The sequence below is a fragment of the Nelusetta ayraudi genome, unplaced genomic scaffold, assembly GCF_046127955.1.
Source record: "Nelusetta ayraudi isolate G7.1 ecotype Tasmania unplaced genomic scaffold, CSIRO-AGI_Nayr_v1 ptg000045l, whole genome shotgun sequence".
In the NCBI taxonomy this organism is placed as follows: Eukaryota; Metazoa; Chordata; class Actinopteri; order Tetraodontiformes; family Monacanthidae; genus Nelusetta; species Nelusetta ayraudi.
This window is the reverse complement of record NW_027466095.1, coordinates 4,248,850-4,258,154: the sequence shown is the minus strand read 5'-3', so window position 1 is coordinate 4,258,154 and position 9,305 is coordinate 4,248,850. Positions and strand designations below refer to the sequence as shown.

Here is a 9,305-nt window from a genome sequence, read left to right as displayed (position 1 = left end):
TTTCAGACATTGCCCCTGGCTCTACTCCCACCAGAAGCTGTCATCGTTGGCTCCTAGTTCACTTTTTTTTTTTATGTGTAGTTGTAAATAGTTTTCTTGTAGGTTGTTTCCTCAGTTGATGTGATGGTCTAAGGATACTGTGTTGCAAGTATCACATTTATAACTTCTCTGTAAATAATTCAATGGCAATAAATGTTTGAGTGTGTATACTGAAATGACTCCTGTCAATTATTAGGTTACATACACATTGATTGCTTATGAAAAAAATAGTTGACATAACCGCACAGATATCCTGTTTGTCACACTTTATTACAGTTACATTTGTACACCCACTGAAGCAAAGAAGTAATCCATAAAATCTTTGATTTTAATTTTAAATCATAACATTTAGCAAAACATAACCTACTGGTGAATTCCCTTTAGTCGCAACGGACCATAGTAGTCCGCCTTATAAATTAGGCCTGCATTCTGCAAGGAGAACCTATTCAGGCATACTGGCTCCAATCCTGGATGGCCCACCGTGCATTTGAGGTCCCCCTCAACCTCCCGCAGGCATCTGCTAACCTACAAGATAACAAAGTATAAATGCCATTGTGTCTCAAATGTATGTAATGTAATGATGTATGCAATAAACCATACCCAAGACAAATTAGATTTCATTTTTGATATCTTGACTCTACCTGTGGTATCTCCAAGCAGCATACATTTTCCTGCTCCGTGGGCATGGTGTTACAGTTTCCACAGGAGCACCTGTCAAAAGAAAAAAAGTTATAATTTCACCTGAATGAAAGTTGTCAACACAAGCAGAGTTGGATACGACTTGTGACATTTGTCTAATGTTGAGATGGAGAACAGTGGCACTTTAAGCAACATGACACTGCCCACACCATAGCCAATCAGAAACAGAAGCACTACTGTATCTGGGTAAATCTTAACGCAACAACCAATGAAAAAAAAGCTCTTCTGCTACAACCGGCGGCATTCCCTGGAAGTTTTATTTTCTTTGGTAATTACGACTTGATCATGAGTTACGAGGATCACAGAGACCACCGGAGTATGCGAACAGAGCAAGTCATAAGCTCTGGTCACTCTGGTCTGCATTCAAAACTTGAGAGCCCTGCTAACGTTTGGCCTCTCACTGCGATCCACAGACAAAATACCTTTTTCACACAGTGCTTCCTAGCCTGTGTAACCCTTGTTGCTAGTCCAGATTTCCCCTAGGTCTGGTGCCGGTAACACACAGACTGATGTGCAAACTGTCTGAAGAGTTTTGGAAATGTTGTGAAGTAAAGTAATTTGTGTTGGGACGATTGTAAAAACCTGTAACCTGCAGCTAGCTAACATGTTTGTTTTTTTTAACAATGAAAAATAAAAACGAATCATACTAAAAATGAAATGTAAAACATAAGTGCACATTTAGCCACTCAAGCGCGGTTACATGAGGCATAGCTTGACACATTTAATTAATTTCTGTCTGAGCAGAAATCAGACCATCTCACCTGGTTTGCTGGCGTCCTCTAATACTGAGGATCACCCACAATGCAACTCAACAACTTTAAAATGAAATGCATCAAATACAAAAGGAAATTTAAAAAAAATATATATGTTAAAGCTGAAAGCAGTGCTGAAGGGGCTGAGCCCTTGTCGCAACCGCCTCTCCCCCAAAAACGCCAAATTCTTTTTTACCACTTTTCCAAATATTTTTATTTGTTTAAGTTTTGACAGAAAAGCCACCCTTCCTGTCTCTCCTCCACAGCAGAGGTGTGTGTCCGTGTGTGTGTGTGTGTGTGTGTGTGTGTGTGTGTGTGTGTGTGTAGATATGGACAGGGAGATGAACTGGAATAATGTAAACAAAAAATTTACAGCCATGACATGGCAGCATTAATGAGATGATGCTGTGATGAATATAATATTATTTGTATTGATGAATAGGAATCATTCATGGATGGGAGATGTTCTTGGCACATGTTTATAATATACAACAGTCCCATGAAGCTGCAGCAGCGTTTGCGATTGCATAGATAAACGACCATGGTGCTAAACCTCTTTTATTGTAACCTTTTGGTGCTATGCTAAATAAAAGAGCATGGCATTATGTTGTTCATTTGGTAGTGTGACACTCACGCAAACCAGGCCTCCACTGGTGTTGCAGTGGCTTGACCTTTCAGAACTGCTCTCCAGGGGCATGCTTGTAAATGTCGGATCACTTCCTATTATGAGGACAAAGTTATTCATGTCTTACTTTCCTGTGATCCCTGTTTTGTGCAAAACTGGTGTATTGTACATCCTCGGTGGCACAAGTAGATGCCCACAATGATGATTTAATACCTGTGCAAGAAATAATTTTTAGTTCCATGGGTAAATAATGAAATTTATTTATTTATTTTTTGAGAGTCAGTTGACAGCTTCAGATAGTAAAAATTCTGACATACCTTCACCAGAACAGGTCCTTACACATGATCCTACAGGATAGGTTGCTTATAAATAAATAAACAAATAGCATTCCACATTTCTAGTTTTGTTAGGGACTGAGCCTCGTTCATTTCGAACTTGTTTTGGCTTGGTTTATTATTTTTCCCAATTATTATTATTCTCCTTATGCGACTCTGAACCCCATTTTGACCCCCTGAACATGCTTGATTTTTAATCAAATTTTGCACGCAGGTCAGAGCTGGTGTATAAATCTGCTCAATAGCGCCCGCTATATAGACAAAAACACTAAAATCGCCATAGCGCCGTCTAAGAAGGTCGTAGAGACATGGGACAAAGACCCATGCGTTCGGTCAATCCATACCTATTTTTCATAAGTGCTGACCTTTGACCCCTGACAAACTGGCATTGAGCTATTTTCACTTGTTTGAAAAAATGTCAAATGAAAAATCTAAAAAAAAAAAAAATCTAGTATGACATAAACAACATCTTCATGACTATAGATTGTTGGTGAATATTTTGAGATCCCAACCATTTTTATTTTACGTAGCTTGAAAGCCAAGGTCACCTCGAGTACGTGGATTTGAACCCCATTTTGACCCCCTTCCCATACTCCAAAACTCGTCAAATTTTGCACGCAGATTAGACCTACCAAAAATTTGAATTTACTAAAAGACTGTACAAATAATAATAATAATAATAATAACAATAATAACAATAATAACAATAAAAAAAAAAACTTTATTTGTACAGCGCTAAATCACAACCAAAGGCATCTCAAAGCGCTTTATATAATCAGAGAGAACCAACCGGGCCCCCGGAGCAAGCAAGATGTGACAGTGGCTGGGAAAAATTCCCCTGTGGGAAGAAACCTAGGGCAGAACCAGACTTCAGAGGGCCATCATCTGCCAATGAGTAGTTGGGGTGAAATACAATAATAGAGGAGAGACAGAGAAAGAGAGAAAGGAGCAGAGTGAGCCAGGGTGGCAGACAGGACAGAGTGAAAAACAGATAGACCAAACAGGCTTTCACGAAATAGATATAGACACAAAAAATAGTAAATAATTCAAGGCTGCTGTCCACGTAGGATGTAATTGTCCATGCTATAGAAGGCAATAGCCTATCTAGATGAACAACCTGCAGATAGAACAAGTCTAAGGCCTAAACCTGGTGGTGGGACGAAGCGATGACACCAAGACCCCCAGGACAGCACACTCCAGCTCCTGGCGCAGTGGTCATCACCTGCCGGGGACACAGAGACTGCGGCAGTATCATGCTCCAGAGCGCCACCTACAGGCCGAGAGCAAAACAAAAAAAAGTTAATGGCTGTGCCACTCCCTAGGAACGCCGTAGAGACCTGGGACGAGAACCCACGTGTTCCTCTCTTCGAGACAAATATTTCATATGTTCTAATTTAAAAAAACTGACAAACAGGAAGTGAGCTATTTCCATGTGTTTGTCTCATCAAGGCCTATAATTGACACTTGACAGCTTTGACCAAAAACAAAGCAAATAAAACATGCAGGCAGACTCCCCTAAGAAACCGCAAAAATAAATAAATAATTAGTTTAAGCTGTTTTTGGTTCTGCAGGTAACACCATTGGTTTAAGCTTGTTCATAACAGAGCTACCCTTCCTTTCTCTAATCCCCCCCTTTCTCTCGTCAGAGGTGTCAAGTGTCCATGTATGTGTGTGTCGTTCATTGGCGCTTAACGACCCAGCGACTGGTCATTTCAAGCGTTTTTCGTGTTCCGATCGGTAAAAATCACACAAAGTAACCAAGTGGAAACAGTCCAAATCCGTATTGTCATCCGATCACTCAAACCACCTCGGGGAAGTGGTTTCGACGCTTCGCATAGTATTCCTCACGGACGTGTGAACAGAATGCGATCTCAGTCCACATTAACGACCGCCTACTCCACTCACCTCTCCCATGTACGTACTTGGTCGGCGCCCCACCTCCCAGCGTCGTCATTATAAAGTTATCAACAAGAAGCGAAAACAAATCATTTTTGTTGGACTCTTTTATTAGGATGCTAATAAATTTTATTCCGCATTAGCGTATTTGGTCAGTGGAGCAGTGGTCGCTGGTTTCCCACATATGAGATTAAATGTGCGACGTTGCATCCGAAAATTTGCCAGCCACTGTTGATCCGAAAATGAAGTCATCACCACTCTGTCCCACCAGTCTAGTGATGTGTCGGTCACGAACGAAACAGCTCTAAGAGCCGGCTCTTTGACGTGAACGACGGGAGCCGGCTCCCCGGACTTTTTAATTTTATTTTTTTTCGCCTCTCTCTCTCTCTCTCTCCATGCCGCATTGACTTTTTTTACATCAGTAATTCATATTACACATAATCTTTTATCACTGTTGGTAATAAATTATTTTAGGAACCAAAAAATTTGAAGAGCCGTTTGGGAGCCGAAAGAGCAGGCTCTTTTTAGTGAGCCGAGCCAAAAGAGCCGGTTCTCTAAAAAGAGCCGGAATGCCCATCACTACACCAGTCATTACTCCTCGTTCGGATCCATCTTTCTAGTTCCGCGGCTATCAGAGCAGAGACAAATGCTGTAGCCCTCTTTCTTCTCCATGCTGCTCTTCTCTTGAGTTGGCGTTCTAAGAGCATTAACCAGCTTTGTCCACAACTTCCGATAATACGGACGAGCTGCAGTACAATTTGATAGAGTAGAAGTTGATTCTTATTCGTTTTCAGGTGAAACTAGCGGTAGTTTTGCGCTCTACTGCCCCTAGTGGTTAAAAATGCACTAATGCGATCACAAGTGGCACGCTCGAGACGCATGTTAATGCTATGTGCGAACAGATGCTTCAAGATGCGTACTTCGTGATGCAATCCCTAAAAACAGTTGCAAGTGACCAAGTGCAAACAGTGCCTGAGAGACAATGCAGTCTAGACAGTCGGAAAATGAGACAACAAATGAAGTCAGTGCGTTTACATGGCACTAGAGAAATTCTAATTATTGCCTTAGTCCGATTATGATCTGAGAATTCACGTGCATGTAAACACCTTAGCCTGATTATGATCGGAGTTTGAGAACTCCGATTGGAATCGGACAACTCCGACTGAGACACCCAGATAATGCGCTTGGAATTCGAATTTCTCTGCCATGTATACACCTTCGTCAGACTATTAACTGGACAATGCGTGTGCGCACGCGTCACGCCTCCCTCTCGCGACTCATGACCGCAGAACTACATCATCTAGCAAAACAGACAGCGCGAAAAATCGGAGAAACAACATGGCAAACACGAATAAGAATGTTCACTTTTGGAGAGAGGATGAGACTGGGCGGATGCTTTCTCTTCAAAAAGAGATGGACATATTAAAATACATGGTTGGACGGAAAACACGCAACGGAGACCTATTTAAAAAGGTAGTGCAGCAAATGCAGGGCTCCGGCCTTGCGGGCACCCCTGAACAAATACGTATTCGTTCGTATTTATATTTCTACCTTTTTAGTCAAATTTTTTGTAAGTTAGAAGTTTGACTTTGTAAATAAAAGCACACCAAAAAAATGTTTTTCTGATTTGTTTTTATTTTGGTAAATTCACTATTTTTCTGCTGGAAACGGCGTGCAGCGGCACAAGCTTCCTCCATGGTCGGCATATTAATGAGCGTGTGTATAACTGAAGACACCATTCCTTTGCAAAACCTGGACACAAACTTTTTAACTGTGGATTTGTGCACTCCAAACTGGTTTGCAACGACTCGGTATTCTGCAAAGCTAGCCAGTTTGTGTAAAACAATAGTTCTCATCGTTGGCGTGCTGAGGTTCTGGGGATGCTGAAAATGTATTTTTTTTTAAGCAGTCAGACTCAGAACCACTGTGTTTTCAAAAACGGCGAGGAAAGATCCAGTAGTCCCCAAACGTTGATTTTGACAAATGTTCAAACAAGTGGAAATAACTCACTACCTGTTTGTCGAAATTCAAAAACTAGAGTTGCGTCGGCAGGTGTCGGGGGGCCGTCAGTGGTCAGTGGTCCCTACAACGCTGCTTGCAGCTTTAATTTTTGTTTTTGTTTTTTTTACTAATGCCAAAAGTCAATAAAGACACCCTGTGAGGAAGAACAAGCATCATTGAAATTCAAACATCCCTCCCGCACCTCAAATACACTGAGGTCCATTTTCCATTTTCCAATGCAGAAAGCTGATTGGTTAACCGTGCCACCTGTTGTCTTCTGCTGAATATTTGTTAGTAGGACAGAGAGAAAGAGAGATATTCAGAAAGTGAGAAGTTTCAAATCTATAGAAAGCAACTTATTGATAACTGTTGTTTTCAAGTGTTTTTTTGTTTGTTTTTTCTGCCAAAATTCTATCAGAGCCAATAAGTGGACCATTTTACTAATGCTAAATGTTACATTAAGTCTTTTAGAAAGCCAAGATCGCTGTCTTCCTTCAACAGTGGTGACAGTTCTCCACACTTTCACATTTTTGTGACGTGTTTTATAGTCAACAGGAGCACTTCAATTCTGTTGTGTACTACTGCTACTTCTACTACTACTACTTCTACTGCAAAGACTATGGCTCAGACAGTCCTTCTCAAAAAAGAGTGTGTAGGGTTTTTTTGCACCAGGCATGCGCACACACACACTGGAGATATCAAGTGCAGTGAACAAACCCTCAAGAGAATATGAAAAAATATTTAACGAGGAAGAAAAAAAAGGCAGAGAGAGATGGATATAATGAGACAAATGGTCGATGGATAGAATATTTATTGATTTTATTTCATTTTATTTTTCAGGTTTAAATAGTTCAATCAGTCGGTCAAAAAGTGTTTAAATAGGGATTTCTTTTTTTTTTTTTTTTTAATTTCAGGCAAATTCATTCATTCATCTTCTATACTCGCGCTTCTTCCTGAGCTCAGGGTCATGGGGGTCTGCTGGAGCCTATCCCAGCTGTCTTAGGGCGGAGGCAGGGGACACCCTGGACAAGTCGCCAGTTCATCGCAGGGCCACATAGAGACAAACAACCATTCACACTCACATGCACACCTACGGACAATTTAGAGTGTTCAATTGACCTCACATGCATGTTTTTGGAGTGTGGGAGGAAGCCGGAGAACCCGGAGAGAACCCACGCAGACACAGGGAGAACATGTAAACTCCACACAGAAAGGTCCCTGGGCCGGAATCAAAGCCACAACCTTCTTGCTGTGAGGAGGCAGCGCTAACCACTGCGCCACCGTGTGGATTTCAGGAAAATTTATGCACTTTAAATATTTTCTGTAACAGATCTATCTATATGTAACTGATCTATATTTCTTTCTTTTTTTTTAAATGGTAATAAGGAATCAGTGTTATGCAGGGGTGTACTTATAAGAGACAAATTATACTATTTATAGTCGCGGCAGAGAGTGGGGGGACACAAAATATTTTCTTCCACCTGGGGGGGGTGTAACATAAAATAATTGAGAAGCACTGGCCTAAGGCATGCTTCATATCTTCATAGTCAACAGTGTGGACATCTGTTCATCTTCGAACTGTAGTTATTGTATGAGGCCTCAAAATGGTTTTAAACATACTGTATGTATAGGAACTGGCAGCAGGAAATTAAAATGAAAGGGAAGAAACATGGCAGGGGATAGAAGAAATGTGGATTCTATCATACAAGTCCACCCCCTCACCTCCAACCCCCCACCCCTGAAAAAAAGACATTAGAAGATGAGGAAAAGTTTAAACGAAGGCTTGAATGGTTTATTTCATTCTTTGCTTTCTTTTGCATCTCATCATCTCACTCTTTGTCCAGGGCAGAGAGGGTGCAGTAAAGGTTAAAACACTAATGGGGGGGAGGTGAGCTGCCCATGTGGCTGCACAGAGTATCTCTGTGTGTTGCTAAATGAGCGTGGCCTCAGGTGAAAAGAGGGATGCAGCAGCTGGCTGTCTGCTGGGACCTTCAGTGCCACTGGAATCCCAGACTGGATGTGCCCTGCATACATGTCTCACTCCATAGACATTTCTGAGAAAGTCAACCAGATTTATCCTCGCCATGTCTGTGTGTGTGTGTGTGTGTGCGTGCGCGTGCGTGCGTGTGCGTGCGCGTGCATGCTTACATGTAAGTCCAGAAAAATGGAGGTCTGTCAATTGGGACAGCATATGGCGTTATTGAGTTGTATAGCCAGCTCACTGAGGATGCTAGAAGAGCAAGGAGTCATCTATATAAACTACAATATTTCTGGGTTATTTTACGATCAATCCATTTGGTTCCTAACTGATACAGGAACATGTTCATAATATGATTTTTGGACTTGATAGAACAATATATGGACGTTTAAGAAAGAGATGCAGATAAAATATTATAACACAAACTAATGATGAACACAGAAACACGGAAGCCACAGAATGGAAGCAAATTGTTGAACTCCTTTTTATAGCCCGTGTCTATTAGTCAGCTATGAGGAACAACTCTGTCAGCTCTGTCAATTGTTTCAAACAGCAAGAATGACTCAGCTTTCTTCATGGATAATAAACACAAATTGTACACGTTTAAAGCTGTTTCCTATTTGACAGTGACTCATGTGGACGCATAGCCCTGCTAACGCATCAAAATAAAATGAATCAAACCAGAAAAAGCTTGAGCCACCTTAAAAGCCATCAAACACAACATCAGCACCAAGTAGATTACAGGGATTTTCCAATTTGCACTCAGCTTTGTTGTGGCAGTGTGAATGATGAGATATGTTTGTTTGTGGTATTTTTCTGTAGGACAGATAGTCCTGCAATGTTCACATGTTTTAAAGTGTTTATTTTTAATAATAATAATACAAACAAACAACATAGTGTTGTAAACATTGCCTACACATTCCAATGTAAAACACTTTATAACAATGTATAACAAACTTATTATGCTTATTATGATAATA

General features: G+C 40.9%; 1 long non-coding RNA gene across 1 annotated transcript in view; it reads right to left on the bottom strand.

Moving 5' to 3' along the window:
- Positions 1-471: 471 nt before the first annotated feature.
- LOC142894843 (uncharacterized) overlaps positions 472-9,305 on the bottom strand; it is a 393,438-nt gene continuing 384,604 nt past the window's right edge. The window contains exons 2-3 of the long non-coding RNA XR_012928049.1: positions 681-750; positions 472-564 (exon numbers count right to left, since the gene is read on the bottom strand). This is a non-coding gene — a long non-coding RNA (uncharacterized LOC142894843). The remainder of the gene's footprint in view (positions 565-680; positions 751-9,305) is intronic.